The sequence below is a fragment of the Rutidosis leptorrhynchoides genome, chromosome 7, assembly GCF_046630445.1.
Source record: "Rutidosis leptorrhynchoides isolate AG116_Rl617_1_P2 chromosome 7, CSIRO_AGI_Rlap_v1, whole genome shotgun sequence".
NCBI classification, from domain to species: Eukaryota; Viridiplantae; Streptophyta; class Magnoliopsida; order Asterales; family Asteraceae; genus Rutidosis; species Rutidosis leptorrhynchoides.
This window is the reverse complement of record NC_092339.1, coordinates 277,809,354-277,822,871: the sequence shown is the minus strand read 5'-3', so window position 1 is coordinate 277,822,871 and position 13,518 is coordinate 277,809,354. Positions and strand designations below refer to the sequence as shown.

Below are 13,518 nucleotides of genomic sequence, written 5' to 3'. Positions count from 1 at the left end.
TTTCAGGAATAACCCTTCACCGGTGTTTGCAAAATATTTTTGTGGGTTGCGTGGGTTTCATATTTTCAAATTTTAGCTCAAAACTTACGGTTTTGTGTCACCCACTTGCTAACCTTGTATTAGGAAAGCAACATGTCCAGTTTACTTGCTCCGTATATTACCTTTCGGTAAACTACCGTTCGGTTGTAAAGGAAAGCGTTGAACAAGCAACTGTTAAGGCAATATCTAATGACATGCAGATGTTCATGGTCTAAAACGTGTCGGATGCAATTACTATCCTTTGTAGGAGCAATAGTAAAGATCACCCTATAATTTTTCTGTCTGGCATAAGGTCCTGTCTTCGACCATGCTATGCAACCATCGTTCTTACGGTTGACACCCGATTTGGTTCAGGTGACCTAATGAATTCCAGGTGAATTTCTAGGATTTTACGTTCAATTGTAATGAACGCATTGAAAATAGGGTTTCAGAAAACAAATCGGTTTTAATTTTATCAAAATATTTTCTCGTTCAAGCTCGAGTTTAGATATCATCGAATTCCATGAGTTTGTAATTCTCAATCTTTAAGGTCAATCTCAAGGATTGAGTAATATCGGTCTTAAAAGTTGATTTTTAATCTTTAAGGAGATTATCCTTTCTGGGGGTCTGATTCATTAGTCTTATCAAGCTAATTTGCACGGCGCCCTCCCCATTTTACGAGATAAATCCTTCTCATGGTTAGGATAAATCTGACCACTTGGCGAACCTGTTTGATGCTGAGGTCCGTGGATTTCCTGCTGATTTTAGAGATAACTTTTCTAGATTTTTCGTCAACCTACAGCTGGTCTGGACGACAACTTCCTGAACTAAATCAAGAAGCGCGTGTCTTTTTCTGAAGACTTTACTTCATTTTAATGATGGAATTGATTCATCGTGTAGATCCATCTTTTCTTTCAAATGTATTACAGTAAATCGGGTAAAACTGATTAGTTTAGTCCAAAGCAAAAGTACCTGCAATAATCTGTATCAAATATGTGATATGTGTTTTAAAGAAATTGGTAAATTCTTCCCACACTTAGCTTTTATTTATTCTTTTCTTTGCCTTTTTATTCTCTTCTATTCCATTTTAAATGAATTCAAGCGTTTTGGGTTGTTTCTCCATTTATGTTCTCTCCGAGGTAACAATAATTTCGGCATTAACACCTAGTTTTATCATTCATAAATATGTATAAACATAATTTTGAATTCATTTAGTTGAAAATTTTTCAAATTTTCACAAAATTTAGCAATTTAACTCAGTGTAAACCCGAGAGAATTTATAACCCTTCCCCACACTTGAGATCATGCAATGCCCTCATTTGCATGAAATCACACTATAATTATAAATTCATGAGGGTGATTAATGTAGAAAAGTGATTAAAAATACCCAGTTTGTAATTACTAAGGTCGTCGAATGATAGATGGCGCGCCTCATCATTCATTCCTTTTGTTATAATTTCACATATGTTTTGCGTCTTATCATCAAAATTAGTAGCTTTTGCTGAACTTTAATGTCAATCTTTGAAAATGCGCTGTTTTACCCTGTTTCGTACATAAGATAAACTACAAACATATATATTTATATATATATATATATATATATATATATATATATATATATATATATATATATATATATATATATATATATATATATATATACATATATATATATATATACATATATATATATATATACATATATATATATATACATATATATATATCTTTATTTATTAAAACAATTTAAATGAATAATTTTTTAAAATTTTGTTTCCTTTTACTTTAGGTAGTTTCGGTATGTTTACCTAGTCCGTCCCTTGACAAAATTTAAAATTTATCGTTTTTAAAGCAATTGTTTTAAAAGCAAAGATTTTTGGGTTTTTTTTTTTTTATTTTTTTTGGTGTACTTTAGATCAATAAAATTAAAAATAATGATAACAAAATTTTTCGCCCAGCCCTCGGGTAAGCAATTTCGGTTTCATGACCTAGTCTTCAACTTACGATGAATTTTAGAAATCATTTTTTAAACTTAATGAAATAAAGTAAATTTTTGTTTTCTAAAATCACACAAAAATTAAATTGAAAAGGCGTACTAATTTCATACAAAACCTACAAAACAAAAATTCAGAATGGGAGGAGAAAACTAGTTCTTTAGTTTCTGCTAGCGAAAAAGACCAATCGGATTCTAATCTTGAAACTACACGTGAACAGAACAACTAACTCTAGACAGTAATTTCTTTTTAGAACATTTGAATATCCCCACACTTTGGTAGTTGTGGTGTCGAAATTGTGATTAACTTCATTGTCAATTTCTTTTGGACCATAATCAAATTGCATATCTGTGACTTTTACTTTAAGCCATTGGTCGGATTCCTGTGTAATATCCACAAATTCAACTAGTTTTGCCTTTTCTTTAGGCGATAGATTGGATACAAACCGGTTACATAAATTAAAGTTCCCCTTAATTCTAGCATCGCGAATCCGTTTAATAAGTTTCTTCATTGAACTATTAATAACGGAGTCATTTAATTTCGTATCAACAACGGGGTTCTTTGTTATCAGGTCATCATTAGTTGTTACTTCATTTTCCCCACACTTAGGCATTTTATTATTGTTAAGCACTATCGTTGGAGTTGGTAAAACAACATGGTTCTTACCAATCGTTTTTGTTGGTTCAACGGTTTTGGTTGGTGGAGATTTAGACTTTCGAATCAAAAAGGTGATCGATTTGTCACCAGCACTAAGTGTCATTCTACCCTCTCTTACATCAAATAACGCCCCGATGGATGCTAAGAATGGTCGACCTAAAATTAGAGGAATGTTTGGGTCCTCTTCTATGTCAATGACAATGAATTCGACTAGAAAGGTTAAATTACCCACTTGAACGGGTAGGTTGTCAGCAATTCCAACTGGGTGTTTAATAGTTTGATCAAAGAGTCGAACACTCATTTCCATTAGACTTAACTCACCTACTCCTAATCTCTTATATAATGAAAGAGGCATAACACTCACACTCGCACCTAAATCTGCTAGTGCATCATACATGACACAATCACTAAGTAGACAAGGAACAATAAATTCACCCGGATCACCCAACCTGGGTGGAGGTTTTGGTGAAACTGTCTTCATCGGGTTTATCTTTACGATTTTTGTTTCTTGTACTTTCTTATTCTTCTTCATTGTAGTGGTGTTGTAACTTCTTCATTGTTACTCACATTAAAAACCTTCCCATCTTCTGATGCTGATTTTTTCAGAATTTGTTGACACCATATTAACATTCTCATTTCGAGGATTTACTTCAGTATTGCTCGGTAGCTTTCCTTGTTCCCTCTCACTCATCATGCTAGCAAGAGTACCTACATGTTTTTTTAGATTCAAAATGGAAGCTTGTTGAGTTCTTAGTGACTGATCAAACCTCTCATTTGTTTGAGTTTGAGATGTAATAAATTGTGTTTGAGATTCCATTAGCTTTGCCATCATTTCTTCTAGATTTTGTTTTTTTTCTTCGGTTTGTTGTGGTGGTTTATACAAGCCAGGTTTTTGTTGATTGAAAGTGTTGTTTTGAGTTGGTTGGTTATTCAGACCTTGTTCGTTATACGATTTATTGTTGGGTCCATTTGGATTGTAAAGAATGTTTTGATTTTGATTGAAGTTTGGCCTTGGCGGTTGATAATTATTTTGATAATTATTTCCCAGCCTTTGGTTCATGTAGGAAACATTCTCACGTTGTTCCATCATTTGTTCAACATTACAATCTTTCGTTAAGTGTGGTCTATCGCATTGCTCACAACTGATTTGTATTGCGTGAATATCTTTATTCATCTTTTCCATTCGTCTCTCGAAAGCAACTATTTTTGCGGAAACGGAATCAAAGTCATGGCTAGAATCGGCTCTAGCCGCTTTAGAAGAACGAAATATATCTTTTTCTTGGTGCCACTCATGAGAGTGGGAGGCTGTGTTATCAATAATTTTGTAAGCTTCAGTTGCGGTTTTCTTCATAATGGAACCACCAGCTGTTATGTCGATGTCTTTTCGTGTAGTAATGTCGCATCCTTGGTAGAATATTTGTACTATTTGATAAGTGTCTAAACCATGTTGCGGACATCCTCTCAATAACTTTCCAAATCTTGTCCACGCCTCATATAAAGTTTCATTTGGCTTCTGTGTGAACATAATAATTTCTCCTTGAAGTCTCACGGCTTTAGATGCCGGAAAGAATTGTTTAAGAAATTTTTCAACTAAAACGTCCCATGTATCAATCGCCCCTTCAGGTAACGATTCTAACCAATCTTTGTCTTCTCCCTTTAAAGTCCAGAGAAACAACATGAGATAGATCTGTTCATCCTCAACTTCTCTGATTTTGAATAGAGTACAAATCCTATTAAATGTTCGAAGATGTTCATTTGGATCTTCTTTTGGTGTACCACTATATTGGCATTGATTAGTTACCATGTGTAGGATTTGTCCCTTGATTTCATAATCTGGCGCATTGATGTCTGGCTTAATAATAGCGTGACCTTGGCCCGTGAATTTGGCTCTCATTCGGTCTTCCATACTTAGAGGTTCAGTTACTTCCATAATTGAATTTGTTGAATACGAATCACTAGAGAATTCTGATTTAACGGTTTTTAGTTCAGGAGGAATGATTAGTGGTTCTGGATCTTGGAATTGTCCTTGAATATCCTCCGGGTTTTCAATTGTGAGGTCGGGTTCAAAAAATGAATTATCAGAAATTTGAGTTGGAGTACTTGTTTGACTAGATGACGATTCTAAATAAAAATCAACGCCGACAATATTGGCTAGATGTCTTGATCGAGTTACAGGTGGTGAACGTATGAAAGGTGGTGAACATTTTGCTCGGTGCATTCACTGAATATCCTATTTGTTATAAAAGATAAAAATTATATAAGTTATCAAATTAATAGACTTTTCTGATTTTGCCCACGTTTCGAACAGCCAATAGATGCAGCAGGTAGCCAGGACCCTTTAAATCAGAAGCCCATAACTCGCCACTAACAAATCCAACTATTACTACGAACCAGAAAATTTTGGATGTCTATCAATTTAACCGCTTAAAATAATTTTTCGTTCTGAAATTTTGGAGAAGAAATAGAAAATTCTATGTCCTAAAAACTAGAGCGTCGAGAAATAAGAAAGAAAAAGAGCGTGTCGAAAAATAAAAGGTCGAAAAATAAAAATAAGAAAGTAGAGCGTCGGAACTTAAAAGTCTAAAAACTAAATATAAAAAGTTGCGCCTAAAGGAATTAAAGCTTAAAAGGAAATCTATATCCAAAACGGCAATAACTTAAAAGGTACTAAAATTTTAGAACGGCGACGCAAAATTCTAAAGCGCCTAAATCTTAGTCTAAAGAAAAAACACTTAAGAGATTTTACGGCAAAGCCTAAAAATCTAGAAATAAAATACTACGGTAAAAACTAATTTTAAAACTAAGTACGAACGATAAAAAAAATACAAATTACTATTAAACGATTAAAAAGATACGAGATATAAAAATAAAACTTAAAGTTATAAAAATACAATTTTTTATAAAAATATTATTTTTATATTATTATTTTATAAAAGTAATAATTTTAAAACTAATTAAAACTTAAAACACAAATTAATTAAAACTAAAACTAAATAATATATAATTAAAACCCTAATTACTAATTAATAAATAATAATAATTAATACACCTTAACCCTAATTCGTACGTCCAATGATCAGAGCTTTCACCTCAGCTCCTGCGATCTCATGGGTCCGGTTTCCAGGCCAAATATTGGGCTGTTACAGTGTAGTGGCCCGATTACTTAAAATATTTTTTTTATTACTTTTACAAAATTAATATATAGGTTATATTTTTTTTAAAATACTTTTATACTTTAAATAAATAAATAAAAATATAAACTTTGCAATTTAAACACTTAAATAGATAAATATACTTTTTTTTAAACTTATATAAAATTATATTTTTACAAAAATAGCTTAAAAATTAATTTTTTTTTTAGAATATAGCGTAAAAATATAGCATTTCGCCGGGTCCCCGGCAGCGGCGCCAAAAACTTGATGTTATGCGAGGTGTAGTACGAAATACTATTATTTTTAATACGAAATACGGTACAATTTACACAAGTTTTATTTAATTTATTTACGGATGGGATATACCTAAACCTTGCTACAACACTATAGGCAGTGTACCTAATCATAGAGTAGTGTAGTTTTTAGTAAGTCCGGTTCGTTCCACAGGGAGCTAGCTGAGTTTAATGCTATATTTTTTAACAACTATATTTATAGAATATATATAATTATATATATTAATATTATTATAAAAGGAGGTTTTTACCGTTTAATGACCGGTTTGTCGATTTTAATTAAAGCGTAAAGATAAATGACGATGACAGAATTTAAATTGCGATAAAGTAAATTGCAGTAATTAAAATGACAGTAAATAAAGGTACGATGAAATATGAAATAAAAGTATTATGCTTATTTAAACTTCCGTAATCATGATGTTCGACGTGTTGATTTTAATTAATTGTTACCCGGGTTAATTGTCTTTTGTCCTGGTTTATTTGATACCTATCTGGTTTTTGTCCATAATAGTCCATCGGTCATAATTATAAAATGCTCTTCAAATTAACCTTATTCTCGAAGTCAAATATTCCAACTAATTAGGGATTCGAACTTTAACAAGGTTTTAATACTTTGTTTAATAATTACACCAGGTTATCGACTGCGCGTAATTCAAGGTTTTAATACTTTGTTAACAATTACATCAATTATCCTTGTATGTAATCCACCCCTGTTTTAATGAGATATGAATATTAATTTACCCACTTGATCAGAATGAATAATCAATTACCCAACCCGAATAATTAATTAAATGATCGTAAAAGATATCGTACAAACGTCACTAAATAGAACATACAAAATCATTTTAATAATTATTAGATTAACTAATTTGAAGATAGGTTCGATAGATTCTAATGAGTTGTCATTCGATTAGACAATACCCCCTATCTATTAATAGTCAATAGTCCAATGTCCACAAGTGTCGGTCTTTTGTCCAAACCTTAATTATGGTACAAAATTCAATAACCCAATCTTAATTTTTAGTCCAACATCACGATTACTTTGGCGTAAATAAGCATAATAATAACTTAGTTACGAGACATTAATTTAAAAAAGAAGAACATAGCTTACAGTGGTGATTAATCGCGTAGCGTTGCACGGACAGAATTTCGACTTAAAACCCGTAAAACATTCTTAAAATAACCTTATTATTATTAACTTAAAATTAAAATTATAAATATAAATATAAATATAAATATAAACATATATATATATATATATATATATATATATATATATATATATATATATATATATATATATATTAGAGTTAGAGAGATCGCATGAGATTTTAGTCCAAAAAACTGACTTTTTATAGAACTTGGCCTGCTACAGTAACTCATGAGATCGCATGAGATTTTAGTGCAAATCTCATGCACTCGCATGGGTTTTATGCCTATTTCCCATGCGATCGCATGGCCGTCTGATCCAGCTCACATATTTTTTGTTTGCTAGTTTGTCGACGTTATTTAATATAATATATAATATATAAATAATATATATAATTATTTAAATATTATATTATATATTATATTCTTGTGCATAATTGACTTGTAATTTTAGCTCCGTTGCGTCGCGCGTTGATAGTTGGCTCAGGTCTCGGTTCTGATTTTTCGAACGTCCTTTCGTATAATTTAATATTTTGTACTTTGCGTTTTGCGGCTCGTACTCTTGTAATTTTGAGACGTTTCTCATCAATAAATTGAACCACTTGGATTGTACTTTGTACTTTTTAGCTTTTTGATCATTTGCGTCTTCAAATCATCGTTTTAATCTTTTGTCTTCGCACTTATTTATTTAAACGAATATTACATAAAAATAGAACAATTACAACTAAAAGCTTTACATATTGGAAGGATATTGTGCCTAAATATATGTTCATTTGGAGCACTATCACCTTCTTAGAACATTAACTATGTTCATTTCAAAATCCATACCTATAAATTCTGGACCATTAATCGCTTGACTTGAAGTCGGGAAAAGGAGACAAAAGTATGTAACTCTTGAATATAAAAGAAAATATAAAGCTCGACAACAACACATAAATTACAAACTGTGCATGTCAATACGTATTGTCACGTAAAGGCACGGGAGAATTAAAATTACTATAACCCCAAGGTAATAGTAAAAATAAATAAAATCCTCTAGTGGTAGATGAAAAAGAAGAATGGCAGATATGAAAGTTAGGAGTATATCAAGAATCAGTACTGGATGGAGCATATTAATGAATGTTTAAAAGTATGAATTGAGGAAGAAAGAATAGAAGGTATGAGTTGTAAGGAAACGACGGGGGTAGATTTATAGTAAAATATCCAACAGAGCAATCAAATATTATTACGAAGATTTTCTCCAAATCTCTTGAACTTGGAAATCAATCCTATCTAGGTCAAAAGATATGACGAATCTACACCTACTCATTTCATCTTTTTATGATAATTTCATTTATACTCTTCGCGTAATCAAATTTTTTTATCCATATTACTCAATGATGATAAAACTCTATTTATCGACTCATATTTTTCTTGAAAACATTCTTATTGTTATCCAAGATGACCTCGATCAAATTTCGGGGATGAAATTTATTTTTAGGTACTGTGACAACCCGGAAATTTCTGACCAAATTTAAACTTTAATCTTTATATTATTCTGACATGATAAGCAAAGTTTGTTAAGTTAAATCTCAAGAATTTTAAACTATGTTCATACATTCATTTAACCTCGACCAATTTTCGACGATTCACGAACCATATTATAATTGGATATGAATATGTACATATATGTATATGTATATAGTATAACTTGAGAATATTAACAAAGTATTAAACGTATAATACTTTACATGAACATATTTGTTTCAATATGTTTATCGATGGAATTAGAAGATATTATTAAATGATTGATTTATCGGATACATTGTAATTATGATTACGAGTCTCTGTTATGAGGTCCACTATGAATTAAGAAATCTGTCCTTTTTAACGGTATTCGGAATAGTTGGTAAAGTAATCTACATATGAAAACAAAGTGTCAAATAACGAGAATTAGACAAAAGTTAGTGGAAGACTAAATTACATATTAATCAATTGATTTAGTTACAAGTGTACGAAAACGTTTTTCTATATAATGGAACTTGGTTATTAAAATATCCACTCAACTAAATGATATAATGTTACTTTTGCTTTATGACTTTATTTTAAACTAATAAACTCATAGTTGACATAATTATATTGCAATTGGTAATTTGATACAGTACAACTTAATCATTTGCTATATATTAACTCACTACGCAATTAAAGTTTAAATAAACATCACGTCGCATAAGTTAAAATGATTGAACCATTTTTAGTAGTCAGAAACAGTAATTTACTATTTTTAGCATGAAGTCGACATCACCGGATGAGAAACAAAACAATAAGAGTTGAGTGATTGAACAAGCATCCATCCATTATTCATATATATGTCTAGAGAAGATGTATGCAATATGATGTTTTTATCTGTTACGCCACTTGTTACAATTCATGGAAAACAACACACCACCTACTGTTACCATTCTTATTTGATTGCCTAACTACAGAAATATCTCAACTTTATATATACATATATGCATATATCGAAACATATACATGCACCTAAAATATTCTTAAACTTCTATATTACCATCTCCTTTTGCTTTTATGAAAGCATAAACACCATTACTTAACACATAAGCTTTCTCCATATTATCTTTCCTTTTCTACTAACTTGTTCGATCAAAACCAACACCACAACCTTTAATCACCATTTAAACACGACCATCACCATCTCTAAACAATTCATAAACCCAAGATCAAACTGCTGCCAATTCTCGTTTTCCTGTTTGAAATTCGATCCCAACTTAAGGTCATCATCAACCCGAATTAGTCATTTCTATTTATACATCATCGAACAACAAACCTTATTCATCAATCCAAACAGTAGCTGTGGATTCTGTTCTTTTGTGATTAACAACAAACGTTTTTCTTTTAACTAATCTCTCTTCCATCTCCCCTATTCAACTAGACACCATGGCAACACCACCCTACGACCACCACATTCACCAACCTCACCATAAACCATTTTGGTTACCATGTACGACCACCCTATATCACCGTCGGTTTATTCATGCTCGAACACCACCATCGTTCACCATAATCAATCATCCGCCACCTACTATTCAGTTCGATCTATTTATGTTTTTTGTCCAGGTCAAAGAACACCCCAACAACTATCAAACTACTATTGTTAACTCCTTCTGTTACTCGCTATTTCCTTCTTTCATTCTGTTTTCCTCTTCGTGAAACCTCAAAACAACAAGACCACCATTCTCCTCTCTCTTCCCTCTACAACTCACAACCGTTACTGGTACCATGCGTTATCCAGTGCTGATGCTACGTCTGAGATTTCTGCTATTCTTCGATATGTTTTTAACAAAGAGGATGTCACAGTGAACCTGCAAGCTGTAAACAACGCAGATTGAAGAAAGGTTACACGTTTCACGATTCGCATAATATTTATGTTAATACTATGTTGTTGTTGTTGCTCCATTTCATGAATTAACACACACACATCACCACCAAACCTGGTCACTATTATTCTGTTTCTATTTCACGATTGAGATGAAGAAAGTGAAACAATGATTATGAAGTAAAGAAAAGATGGTGACTAGGATAGGACCCAATAATTAAGATGATGAAGTATATACCGATAATTGATTAGAGAATGTTTTATGGTGGTGGATGATGAGCTGTAAAGAGGAAAGTGAGACATATGATCATACTTGACTAATTATTTATTTATACAAAGTATTATTACTTAATTACCGCAATTTATCTATTATGATTATATTGTGGAAAATGACGTGGAAAGGATGGAAGCATGATGTTGCTGTGTGTTTTATCACGATGTATTTAGATGATGATGCAGGAAGAAAAAGAATGATGGTGATTCGTTAGGGTAAAAGTATGTTTGACGATTGAAGATGAAAATGTTGATGTTATGGTAAAGATGATCACACGATGATGATCATTATGATAATAATAAAAGATGAAAACGATAAAGGTATTTTATGACGATGAGTTATGTTCAAAAGTGAATGATTATATGATTATGATGATGTTGTGGTTAATGAGGATAGAAAGAAGATGATGTCGATAGATGATAATAATAGGAGTTAGAAATAATAGTGATACACTTTTACAAAGAAGCAGAAATGAAACCGAGCCTTATTTAAATTTAGGAGCTTAGTAGTGGGCTTAGGGATTGATTTAATTATTGGGCCGAATGAGTTCTTCTTGGACTAGACAAATTGGGCCCTTTAAATTTTGTGTTATTGGGTCAAGAACAAGCTTAGGTGTCGTTGTGGATTATAATAACGATGATCGTGTTGATGAATCGAAATAATCATGATGATCATGATAATTGATGATGGTTTATGTATTATCATAATATATGTATAATGGCATTGGGATGATGTATGTAATCAATGAGGATGACGAGATAGATTAGATAAAGATGATGACAATAGGGTTTTGTAGAAGTACACGAGCAGAGGGATGGTTAAGACTGTTATCGGGTTAGCGGGACGTCGCGGGTTCAAACCCGGACTTGGGCATTTTTTTAGGACTACTTCTTTGAGGTAGTTTACTTATTACTTATTATTATTATTATTATTATTATTATTATTATTATTATTTTTATTATTATTATTATTATTATTATTAATATTATTATTATTATTATTATTATTATTACTCTTATTATTATTATTATTATCATTATTATCATTAGTAGTAAATTTATTATTATCATAGTTATTAGCATTAGTATTATTATTATCATTAATATTATTATTATTATAGTATTATTATTGCTACAAACAAAATGGCTATTATTATTATCAAAATTATTATTTTCATTATCACTATTAAGATTATTATTATTAATGTACTAAATAAATAGTATATATATAAGAAAATTTTATTTACTACATATAACATAACTATATTAATGCTTTTATAATAAATATTAATAAATGTAATTAATTAGGTTATTAATGAAACACATAATTAAAATAAAAATTAATTCACTAATAATACATAAATTTGTTTGATTACCATTATATGTGTTAATATATATATAAATGATATAGGTTCGTGAATCCGAGGCCAACCTTGCGTTGTTCAGTTTAGTCGTATGCATATTTTTACTACAAAATATCGTATTATGAGTTTCATTACTCCCTTTTTATATATATTTTTGGGACTGAGAATGCATGCGCTGCTTTCATAACTGTTTTACGAAATAGACACAAGTACTTGAAACTACATTCTATGGTTGAATTATTATACCAGATATGCCCCTTTTTAGCTTGGTAGCCTAAGAATTTGGGAACAGACCCCCAAATTGACGCGAATCCTAAAGATAGATCTATTGGGCCTAACAAACCCCATCCAGGTTATGGATGCTTTAGTACTTCAATTTTATATACAGATGAGCCTACCTGTATTTTGGAGATATTCTAGATGCATTTGTTAATGTGGGTTACCAGGTGTTCACCATATGAATGATTTTTAATTCGCAGGTTATGCATACTATTTTGTACTCGGGTTACGTGTACAATTATATATCTGAAATCTTGTGGTCTATTAAAATGATGAAAATGAATGTTTATAATAAGCTAATGAACTCACCAACCTTTTGGTTGACACTTGAAAGCATATTTATTCTCAGGTTTGAAAGAAATCTTCCGATGTGCATTTGCTCATTTAGATATATTACTTGGAGTCCTTCATGGCATATTTCAAAAGACATTGCATTTAAGTCATTGAGTTCAATAAAGATTATTATTAAGAAGATAACAGATTAAGTCATTTATAGATTGGATATATTATGAAAGGGTATGCATGCCTGTCAACTTTCAATGAAATGAAAGTTTGTTTTTTAAAAGTGAATGCAATGTTTGTAAAATGTAACATATAGAGGTCAAGTACCTTGCGATGTAACCATATGTTAATGTATTCGTCCTTATGGATTAAGAAGGGTCATTTCACGAGGAAACCGTGCAAGCACAAGGAAACACTATACTTGAATTTGTGGACGAGACTGAGTCCGAACCTGAGATGGAAGAGGAACCGGAAGAGGAACCAGAAGAGGATCCCGAGGAGGACCCGAAATCCGAATCTGAATCTGAACCTAATTTACCCGATTCACCTACTAGATCCCAATCACCTTTTGTTGATCCTGACTTTTTTAACCCCTACGGACCGAGAGGCCACCGTAGGATACCTAAAGGAAATCCTGTAGCTAATAACCCATTTTATAAGAGTTTTCCCTACGACATCCAATCA

The 13,518-nt window shown here is 31.4% G+C and overlaps 1 non-coding gene across 1 annotated transcript; it reads left to right on the top strand.

Annotated features, from left to right (window-relative positions):
• The first annotated feature begins 4,108 nt into the window (after nucleotides 1-4,108).
• On the top strand, nucleotides 4,109-4,215 carry LOC139860612 (small nucleolar RNA R71). Its single transcript, XR_011763240.1, has one exon. It is a non-coding gene; the product is annotated as a small nucleolar RNA R71 (small nucleolar RNA).
• Nucleotides 4,216-13,518: the final 9,303 nt, after the last annotated feature.